Genomic DNA, 12094 nt, shown 5'->3' on the forward strand with positions numbered 1-12094 from the left:
CATTTTTACGTTCGAGGAAATTTAGATTGGGCTTAAACCCTACAGGGATATATAAATTCACGAGTTTCGGTTGTTCATTAAAATATTTAATTTGAATTTTGAGTTTTTCAAATATTGCAAATCATTAACAGATAAACAGAGAAGTTATGAAATTAATGTTTATGTTAAAAAAATAATGAAGGTCTATCTTAGTTGCCTTCTGAATATGTCTGTTGTCAAGCTCTCTTGTGTAAAATGTTCATTACGCGTTTAATAATAAATCCAAACACCATTTTGATCAACAGGCTCAATAAAAACTTACAATGTTGTGTATTATGTGAACTAATCCATTGGATATTTTGTAATGAAGCAATAAAATGTCATACGTAATTGGATCCAGTATTTTGAGGCTTTTTACCGATGTTACGTGCAACACAAGAAGATAACATTACTTTCACTGCACTACATTTCGGTTTCTATTCGTGATGAAAACATTATTTAGTAACAGGTCAGATATTACAACCGTTTACAAAAACTTCATCCATTGTTTATTTCATGTTCATTCCTTATACAATAAATCGAAACTAATATAAGTTATGAGATCTATATTATATTCTCAGTAACTCAAGCTTGAAAGCAGTTACATCTGTATTGACATCAGTTCGCACCATCATACATATCCGTGTATCCGTGTATCGTGCATTGCCTGTTAATATACAGTCAGGGACTCAATCCTACAGACCCGTAGCTAGATATTCGGGCGCCTTAGACCATCACCTTCTCAAACTGGAGAAAGCCGAATGGCTTGTTCTAGTCACGTGAGCGACGTCATCATCTGTAGGCGAGACAGCCGCCATGTTTGATTTATTTGGTGGAAGTAATGTTGGATCTTTTTTTAGCGTATGTGGAATTGCAATGCAATTTTAAGAACTGCAACGAAGTATAAGTGAAGTGGAAGCGTACAAGGAATATGGTATATAAGTGTTGTGTTCCCAATTGTAGAGGAAATTATAATGAGAACAGTAAGACTAATGTATTTAGATTTCCTCAAGACGTTACTGAAAGACAGAAATGGATTAGGGGCAATTCCACGTAATTTTGACCCTACGATGAACTCCAGGGTAAGTAACACAGAGTTTATACTTATAAATAAACGAGAGAAATAGTTTGGTTTATAATGTAAAGATTTAATGTGCACGAAGTAGACATCTAACATACCTTTAGATTTGGTCAAGTTTTAGTTGTTTCTTGCAAATCATTTTTGATCACCAGTATCGAATTGGTAAATCTAACCAAGCTAATTTCTTTAGAAATGCCAAATTTAACTTGAATTACTATATTTGGTTAACGTTACATAGTTGTTTATCGTTGCAAAATGAATTGTTCAACGTTATAAAATATTGTCACATCTACCAAAGCAGTCTACTGTTTCGATAACATGTTCGTCATCGAGAATTCTATAAAATTTATATAAATTTTTAGTTTCAAAGTATGCTTAAGGAAAGAAAACTATAGAACTGAGCAAATTTGAAAAATATGCACATTTGTATTCTCATTTTTAGCCCGCTTTTCTGCCTCTTTAGGTTAATCGGAGATAATGGAAGGCAAGTTGATATTTAGGTTATGCATTGAAGTACAAATTACATTGCGTAACAACACGCAATTTGTTGGAATATTTTCTTGTATAATTATGCAAGAATATATTGTTTATGTTTCAAATAAACGTTTTCACACAAAAACATACTTTTTACCGAGCTATATGAATAAGTTAACATAGTCATTTCTTTTTCTTGAATATATTTAATCAAATTCTTTACTTGCATGTGTATAAATCATTTTGCCTCTACAAACTTTTATGTGACAGTTTTTGTGGCATTCCTAAACAAAATTATTTAGAAATTTTTACTGATGTTTGGTTATTGGAAACAAATAAATCGCCAAACTGCTCAAAGCCAAACTGTCAACCTAACCTTTTTCGTTAGTCTAAGCAAATCTTTCTTTCTCTGTACCAACCGTAACTTGAATCCTTAAACCGTCTTGTAAAAAGTATTGGTTCAATTTTTTTAAAAATGTACAACTACTATTATTGAGACTTGCTGATGTCATGTTTTAGTTTTGTTATTTAGCGTCGCTTTTCTACCATTTTTGGTTAATGGCGACGATGAGGACGAATGACGATATGATAAAATTGATGTAGCACTCACAAAGAACTTCCATGCCCCGGCCAGATTCGAGCTCCTCGCGTAGTAGCGCTCTGTTCTAACCTCTCAGCCACCGAGGTCGGCTCTGATGTCAGGTGACCTCGATGAGAGAATATTATTTTCCTTTCAACAAAAGTATTACATGTCTACTTGAGGACAGGTTAAGTAACTAAATACTGTAGATGTGTATTGTTAATAAATTGTAAGAGCTTTCACAGTTTGTTCATTCTATGCTGGTGAAAATGAATGTCATACCCGCCTATGGTCTTTTTACTGCCAATTCTTGGCATTCTTAACCTCACGTCATGATTTCCTGAAAATTTTCATGGTAACCGAACACTTCTATTTCTATATTTAAAAAACGGTCACAATTTCTGCGAGATTTGCATTCCCTTACATCTTAAGTTCTGCTTGTATAAAGCAAATATCTAATAGTCCATTTCATTCTAAAGCTCCCACTTTACCTTTATGTTCCCAGATATTATGCCATTTTTCATTATGCTATTTCCAGGTGTGCCAAGCACATTTCAATACTGGGGACATTGAATAGGAGACTGTGCACTTGGAAGACCGTACAGGAAATGTCTTCTGAGTTGCTTTGGCAAGGCCTCGGATCCGTCCAGGTGCAATTCCATCAATTTTCCCTGGATTTCCATCATACCTGTCTTCTGGAACGCAAAATGAAGAGGCGCAAGAATGTCCAAAAAATAAGAAGTTGTCAAAAAACTGATAAGCCGTGAATATGAAGTGGAATTCTTGAAAGCAGCAAACCAACGGGAAGTGACATTCAATCTGAGCCTGTAAAGTTGAGAGATGATGAAGATAAGTGGTAGGTGAGCTGCAATAATGGACACGAATGCGACAAGATTTTGTGAATAATTTTGTGGTCCTCAACAAATGCTTTCTTAAATAATAATTGTAAAAAAGTAAATAACTTTGTTGAAGGCCGACACAAAAGAAGGAAACTCTCCACACTCTAAACTTTGCTGTTGGCCTTACTTAATTGTTAAAAAATAATTGAGTGTTGGTACTACAAAGTGCTATCTGTCGTCGTCTTTTCATGAACGGAAAGACAATGAAATAATAATAATAATGAAAGTGCTAGCGATGCTTCTGTGAGTTTATTAATTGGTTAGGCAACTCGACGAATTTCCTCTGAACGTAACATGCGGGGTTTAACTTATTCTATTTGTTTTCAATCTTTTTTTTTTTTTACAAAATCTGTAACGAGTTTTATGTAAAACTTAAAAATATTACGGATAATATTTCACAAATACACGCATTTTTTAAAAATTTTCCACCAGGAAGTTTGTAACGATTTTCAACATGAATTTGTGTGATATTACGGATTTTTTTTGTGGTGGCCAAAGTTGCTTCTTGAACAAAAAATGTTGGTGTAAATATTTAATATTTTCATCTATCTCTTCTAACTATATTTACGGTGAGGGCAAATGTTAAAATGTAACTTCCCCTGAGCTTCCAGTCCTTCCAAAAGAGAAACAAACGAACTTTAATTCTCTACAATAAAATATTATCTTCCCTGTACAGCGTTAAGGTGATCGCCTCCAGATGATGACGTCAGGACTGAGCGCTACGGCCTGAGCCTCTAAGATGGTCTTGCTTAGACAGGATTGTGTCCAAACCGCCCCCCCCCCCCTTTCCCGCGCGTGCACTACCAAGCAGACATCTTATATGCGTCCTTCGATATTATTACCTCATGCCATGGTTTGTGATATTTACTTCCTACAAATTTTGAAATGAGGAAACAAGGAAAAACTCGTTAAAAACTATGTAGGTTACAATTTAAAGATTTGTAGTTTTCATTTATGATTTTAAAAAAGTTTAGCGTATTTAAGTATAATTCAGTTACATCTTAGTGCCTGAAGAACATCTGTAAACACGTTATTACTACTACTGTGGAAAACAGAAAATTCCAGTAGTGTTTTACCAGGATATAATCCTACAAGTAAAATAAAAATGGTAATAATAATAATAATTAAAATAAATAATACAGTTTGCAACTTCTTGTCAAAAGAAAAATCAGTAATTTAAAATTATTAAACTTTGCACGTTATAAACCATGTATTACACATTATTTTAAGGAAAATTTACAATATTTATGATAGCAGGCTGATATCTCAGATATAAAATAATTAGAATTTAACTTTACTTGCTTTCAATGAAGCAAAACAGTAAATTATCCTATCAAAATTGACCAGTTTTGCAATTTTATTTGAAATTAACAATACCTATCATGTAAATTACTCCGTCGGAAATTCGAGATTTTTTTTATGGTACTCTAGACTTCATTTCCCTTTAGCCTACCCCTCGCTATCATTATAACTCACAACTGCTCATGACTGTATTACGTTACCCTTGATTTATCACGGTAAATAGTTACCCTTTGCATAGAACAACACGTTAACTGCCTTCTTTGAAGTCAATTAAGACATAGGCAAACCATAGAACAATGGATAAAATATTGTAAGCATCCATACTATCTTATATATAAGTATTTCCTTTCAGTCCACGCTAAACACAGCTTTCACTAATATTAGTTTGATATAGTTTACACTTGAAAAGATCACTGATGAAAAGATGACAATATTATCCTTGACCATATCTCTTTGAATCAGAATGTACGCACATCATCATCTCTAAACAACAATCTTCTAGTAACCGGAAAAACTCACAAGTTAGTAAGTAACAATTCATTATTATAACAATGGTCCACTGACTGTAAGATCCAAGTCACAAAGATGGAATCTATTGCTGTTCTTACAAATGAAAAGGTGGGCTAGGAAAAAAATTCAGCAAACAAGATGTTACATATGTAAAAAACTATGGAAAAATTTGAGTAGAAAAATTGAAAGAGTAATCATAAGACAAGAACAACAACACCGGAATGGCTTGATAGAAAACAACACTGCCTTTATCATCAGAATTCTGGAAGATCACAAAATCCTTGCTAGATAGACGCACAAGAAATAAACCACCTATAATACATACTCAAGAGGGACTGAGGTTTAATAGTAAAGAACAAGCAGAACAATTCACCTTGCAGTATGAAATAAGTAATATGCCTTATGGCGATGAAACTATAGACATGGTAGAAGGCTGGCTTGAGCAATTCAGAAAAGAACCAAACCCACTATTAATAAAGCCACAAGAGGTTAAAGCAAGAATAAAATAAAACAAGAGAACGTGCGCCTGGAATAGATAAAATTACATTAATTTTCCAATAACTTTTATGTCCTGTAACCCTCTCCATGCATTTATTAATCTAATTTTTCTTTCTTCTGTCACCCTCGCTGTCTAAAGTGTCTTTCAAAATGTTGTTTAGCCTCCTTACTCCGAAAAAATTCTGAATACATGTCTGCAGGAAAAGTACACTAATATACCATACTGAAATGAGAACGTTGTTGCCTTGGAATGAAGGTGATTCCATATTCGATTCTAGATTGAACTACGCAGTGTTGCGGATACCACTTCGGTCCTTATTAGCCTCTGTGTGTATCAAGTGGAGTTGAAATAAACTTTATCATTTTACAGAGCTCTCTTTATGACAAATAAGGTGAATTCATTCATTTTATGAATTTATACATCTTTTAGAATTAATTAAGGCACTTTTGGCAACAATGAACGTCAACTCGAGTCACCTAAGAGGGGTATTTTGGCACTTCACAAGCTGAAGGTCGCTGATTCCAGCATCTAAATCCATACCAACGCCTACTAACATACACAATCCGGTTAGACGCGAAGGAAACACGTTAGACGGGTCCTGAGGACATCAAATTGAATCACGTTTCACCTGAGACTGGATTTGTAACTTCTTTTATTTTTATTTTCTTTCTTTCATCGTCTTACAAGGGGCAACGATCCTCTTGTTTACTTCCCAGTCTACGTGTTCTCCAAGGGCTAGCCTCCACGAAGCATATCAGGCGGCCAGGAACATTAGTGGCTTTTGTAACCCAACAAACTATCGATTATTGCGCCTTCTGGTGTCTGTTCCATGCACAGAAGCCTCAAATATGTGACTACAGAAGATGATTTTTGTTAAATAAAAAATGACTGTTGTAGATATGTTTATACTATTTTCGCAAACATATTCTTAAACCGGCTTTAGACGGAAGCATTTCCTTTAACATTTTTTCTAGCAAATGCTTCCAAAAATCTTATAGCAGATAGCACTTTACACGGAAGCATTTCGGTTAGATTTTACGATTACAATGCAGGCCCGTACCCATGATTTTTTTGAAGGGGGGGGGGGGCAGACCCATAGGCGAATTTCCATAAATTTTCTCTCATATTATACACTGTATATATATATGTGGGAGTGTATAGGAGAGGGTGGGTAGAGAAATTTGCTCATTTTGTTACGAAATGTTGAAGAACAGCATTTTCTAACCTATATGTATGCAAACACGTGACAAATATTCGCAGTTGACACTGACATTTGTTTCTGTCAGAGAGTGAAAAAAGAGAGTATGATACGGGTAGACTACATGTGTGCATAATCCAAACAATTCAAATATCCTACGAAAAGCAACATATGTGTGTGAGGTTGGTAGATGAGGGATTACACCCATTTTGCAAAGTCCCTGACTTTTGCAGGTATTCTACATAACTGTGTAATGATTTAACATGCTAAAAATAAGAGTTACACTTCAAATTTCTAAGTTAATCAAATGCATCACGTTTGTTGAACATTTTTCAAAATAAATTAAAAATAAAATGAAAGAACATTTTTATAAGCAATATTACCCAAAAAGGAAGTTTGTGGGAAGATAAAACGAAACGTGTTTCCGGTTACAAATTCTGCTAAGCAAAAATCATTTAATTCCCCTGACTTTTCCAGGTTTTGAAAGCTTTTTTTTTTAAAAAAAAAAAAAATCATATCTTTCAAATGACCTCAGTCCTAGCCTTGTTTTCCTGACTCCTCCAGTTGTCTAGGACTTTGGAGTAAGTCCGAACCATGTAAATAAATTATCTGAAGGAAACGGCTAAGTGACTTCACCCTGGCAGTGTGTTTGCTGGCATAATATTGTTTGTATGGCGTATTTTACCTTTTAGAATCTTATTCGACAGTAAAAATAAATGCCAGTGGCAACCAAGAAGCTAATAAATGGGGATGCATACATGTGGGATAGAAAAAAATGCCACTTTCAACGGCTCGTAGCATCGAAATTTTTGGCCTTCCTTGATGTCCTCTGCACACTGTGAAAGTTGTCTGTTGTACGGTCGCACCACTGTGCATTTATGTTCAAGACAATTACAAGTAGAAAAGAAGAAAAGTTGCAGTATAAGAAATTCCGATTGACAGAATTTCGTAAATAATAATGTACAGTACTTAATTTCTTGAGTGTTTTGGACAAATAACAATACATGTTAAAAGTACTTCAGGCAATTTTTTGCCGCAAAAATCTAGCAACGATTCTGCTGTGAAGTGGATTCTCCTATTTACATAATATTAACTAACCCTAAGCCATTGAGCGGCAGAATGGACATCAGTTGCAGAAAACCCCTAATGTTGGAGAAAGAAAACAAAGTTTTTTATCCTTGTGCTCAGTGGTGGTGAAAAGGGATCACAGACCTTGCGGTGCGGGTGGAGAGCTAAATGCACCTTATATGGTTGGTTTTGTATTGAAGTCAATAAGGAACCTTTCTCCCATAATGCAAAGAGTATAGAAAATTCCCCTCTATTCTAATTATATGGAACATTAGAGGCACTGTAAAAGAATAAACCATTCAATAATATTTATCGAGTGTCAAACAACTATTTTTGAGTAATAAAAAGTTCAGGCAATTTTAAAAATGTACGCAGTATTCTACAGAAAGTCCTACATAACCAATACAATGTTTGTAGCGGCGCAAGAGTCTTTCTTCCCTTAGGCCTATAGCAAGTAGTGTCCGAGCCGAGACGAAAAAGCCGGGACATGAATTAAAAGGGACTATTCCTACTAAATCGGAACGTTTGATAGTTTTGCATTAATGATTATAGAACTAAAATAGCCCAATATTTCAGACTGCAGACTTCTAGAGCCTGCCTCTGTCCAGAAACAACCTATTCATTTGTGCAAGGACAAAATCGAAATTCATGCAAAATTTGAAAAACCATCTACGTAATTTTTGTAGGTTTTTATAAGTTCAAATTTAAATTTTTCCATGGCTCGAGGGGGGGGGGGCATGGCCTGGCACCCCCTTCGGTACGGGCCTGTTACAATGTATAACTTATACCGTATAATATATACAGCACGAAAGGCACGTCGAGTTACACCATCTATGCTGAGTGCACGGTATTTACAACTAATCAACTAAAATATTCTTCCATACGTGTACTGCAAATGTTATAAAGTATGCATTTAAGCATTGATTGATTGATTTGGTGTTTTAAGTCCACTTTATGCAAAGTGAGGCTAGTCGGCACTGGACCTACAGTTTAAGGTGGGATCCGAACCACTTGTGCCTCCACCGGGTATCGAACCCGGGACCCCTCGATTACAAGGCAATGACTCTACCACTGCGCCATGGGGGAAGCCCCCATTGTACGATGGCGTGCTGAAAAGTAATGCCTCCTATTTTTTTCTTACGCTGTAAACGCATTTTGGATTTTGAACAACCATGCATTGTACTCATCAGATTTTCTCGCTCCTCCATTGGGATTTTCAAACTTCCGCCTACCGCAACTGATGGTAAACGGAATCGTGTCGATGAACTCATTAGATAAAACTCCGTATAACCCACGCAGAACTTGCATTCAAGTGTGGCATATCACGGGAGTGAGTGGAGTGCAGGCGATAATCCCAGATTTGGGATACCGAAAACTTTGTGGGTGTCTCGGAAGCTCACTCCTGACATGAAACAGAAGACACTGGACATTAGCCAAGAGTTTCTTCAGCGCTACGAATATGAAATGAAGGTGATACTTTTCAAAGCTTAAGGAACACTCGAGAGGAGTTCACTTTGATTCTGATGATGCAGTGCAAACAGAAGTCAAGCTGTGGCTCCTCATCAACTTTCAACAATTCTACGGTGCAGAAACGGATTAAGAAACAACTCTCGTTGGCAGACGAGTTGCTCTCCAGAGTGATTATATGGAAAGTAAATGTGTAGATATGGACAATAAAGTTCTAGAAAGTTACCTGCATTCCTTTTATTCAAATATATACAACAGTTTTCCAACAAAAAAGGAGGTATTACTTTTCAGCATGCACTCGTACCATAGTTCCGATCTCATGATCAACAACTTCATCTAAGAAAATAGTTCCTCAAGGATGAATCAGTAAAATTACTCAACTTTCCATCTCTAGTTCTTCTCAAGACACGTGTAACTGAACTATCCTTAATCTCTGACCCACTGCACTTTACTCTCCAGGTCACATGTTTCAGTGACGTGCAGAATTTAGTCTGAATCTTATCTCCCTCTACACACAAACAACCACATTACAAACTCATGTTTTAAAAAATTACGGCGTGTATTTTAATGTATGAAGCTGATAAAAGAATTTCGCAGTACTTAAAAGCTCTATCTTGAAAGCCGGAGCTACAATTCGATTGCAGTGGTGTTGTATTTTTTTCCCAAATGAATGATATTTGTGCTGTTTTTGTGAAGAAAATGGAACTTCCTCACACATGTAGCACTGATGAGACAACAAACAACCGGGTGAAATTTTTATCTATTCAGACAAATATTACATCTACACAAACTGTCGCTTCCTCACAGATGTAACCACTATATCCACATTTTAGTTCAGTGAAAATTGAACAGAATGCTTTATTTTAAGTATAGAAAGTTCAATTAAGGTTAGGAACCGAAGAAAATTGGACCGTAAGGAATTTCGTACAGTGTTGCCAACCTAAAGTAGTAATTTCCAAACTTGTCGCATATTTCTCCTGGTATTACCATCCTGTATAAAAATAAAATTAGAGCTAATTTTCAATTTTCATTTCCATATTCAGAATGTTAGAGGGTTAAATACAAAACTACATAAATTATACTCTAGTATATTCCTCGAAAATCCTGTAATATATGACATCAATACAGTATACACTTTTCTATCTTCATTCAAGAAAATATAAAAATGTATCTGTCTTGATGTCATATATTACAGGATTGTAGCCGACCTCCATGGCAGAGTTGTTAGCACAGCTAAGTACGACGCAAGGGGTCCGGATTCGAATCCCAGCCTGGGCATGGGAATTATTTGTGAGTGTTCTTTCATCAATTTCATCGATTCATCACTCATCTTCATCGTTACGATTAGCGAGAAAAGCGTGATAAAATAACCTAATTCAGTCAGTCAGTCAGGATTATATGATGACTAGGGGGGGAAGAAAGATTAGTTTAGTTTGCATTTATACCAGCATATTCGGGATTACATTATTATAATGAATTGACAGGAAGATTAAAGAAAGTATAATAATGTATCAAAAAACAAATATTTGTTATCAAACTTATTAACAAGAGTAAAATAAATCAGGATGACTAAACTTTTTTCTGTTGTAATAACTTTTGCAATAAGACATCATAATTTTACACATTTAATATACCTAGAAAATTTTAAATTTTAATTCTTGGATTAAGAATCGATCATATAAATTTAAACAATCATCTACACAAAATTAAATTAGTTACTTAACCTCTGTGTAAATGCACAATATACCAAATGAATGCTCATCATGTAAAATGTCAATGTCCGCTTCATGAAAACAAAAGGATAGCCTTTTACGAATGTCTGATAAAGGAAGGAATGCCTTACCAATCTCTTTATGCAGGGACTAGCAATTGTATTTGTTGTATATAAACTTTTTCATGACATAATCGTAAATATCTAAGAAATTACTGCTACCAGAAAGTGTAAATTGATGTAAACATTATGTTCATAAAATAGTGTAGGATACTTGGCGTAAAGCTAGTGAAACAGCTAGAACCAATAAATGCATAAAGTAAAACAAGTGAAAATACGTTCTTTAAATAATAAGAACGAAGATACTGTATATTTTAAGATACAGTAAGTTATTTAGGTACAGAAAGTATTTTACTCATTTTGAACTACATAGAACTAGATGTATATCTTGCACAAAATGTTACATTTGCATTTTATGCAATTTTATGATAATACAAATCGAGATAATTAGTGTATATTAAAATCAATATTTTATCGACATTTAACTACACAAAATATCACACATGATATTTATTTGTTCATAATTAGTCACTGCAATGTTGATTCCCACTGACAGTCAGAGAAACTGGTTGATCAAGATATTAAATATTCCATTGTATAGAAAATTGTTACTTCCTTGAGTTCAGGAAATTGACAAGTGGATATGTTGTATCTTGTGGGTGATCACTGATCAGTAGACTTCATAATGTTAAATTGCTGACTCTAAGAGATTAATAAATAGCCAAATCGAGAACACTATATCGAATGAAGTTGTTATTTGATAGGACTTTCTGTACATCAAATTACATATCCGTATGTTTCGTTGATTCATTTTCGATCCTCTGGCTCGATAGACAGACGGTTGTATCGAGAGATTAATTTTAGTGCTAAATATACAGTTCACTAGATTATGTCTTCGCATATCTAGTAGTTTATCAGTATAATTAACGGGTTTCTATCCGCACATTACTAGTGACGTACCATGTTGATTTACAAATTCGAATTTGTGGACCTTCCTGATGACGTAGTGGTAACGTCGTCGCCTTGTAATCAAGTGGTTCCGGGTTGCGCATAGTGGTTCGGATCACACTTTAAACTGTAGATCAAGTCCCTATTAGCGTATCTGTGCACAAAGTGGACTTAAAACACCAACACTTTCGAATTTATCGCAACCCACGCTTCGCCATTTATCTGGTCATGGCAGTCTGCCACCTAATGGTCACAACCATTGGACATACAAGGAAGAGG

Source organism: Lepisma saccharinum, chromosome 23 (genome assembly GCF_977018435.1).
Source record: "Lepisma saccharinum chromosome 23, izLepSacc3.1, whole genome shotgun sequence".
NCBI classification, from domain to species: Eukaryota; Metazoa; Arthropoda; class Insecta; order Zygentoma; family Lepismatidae; genus Lepisma; species Lepisma saccharinum.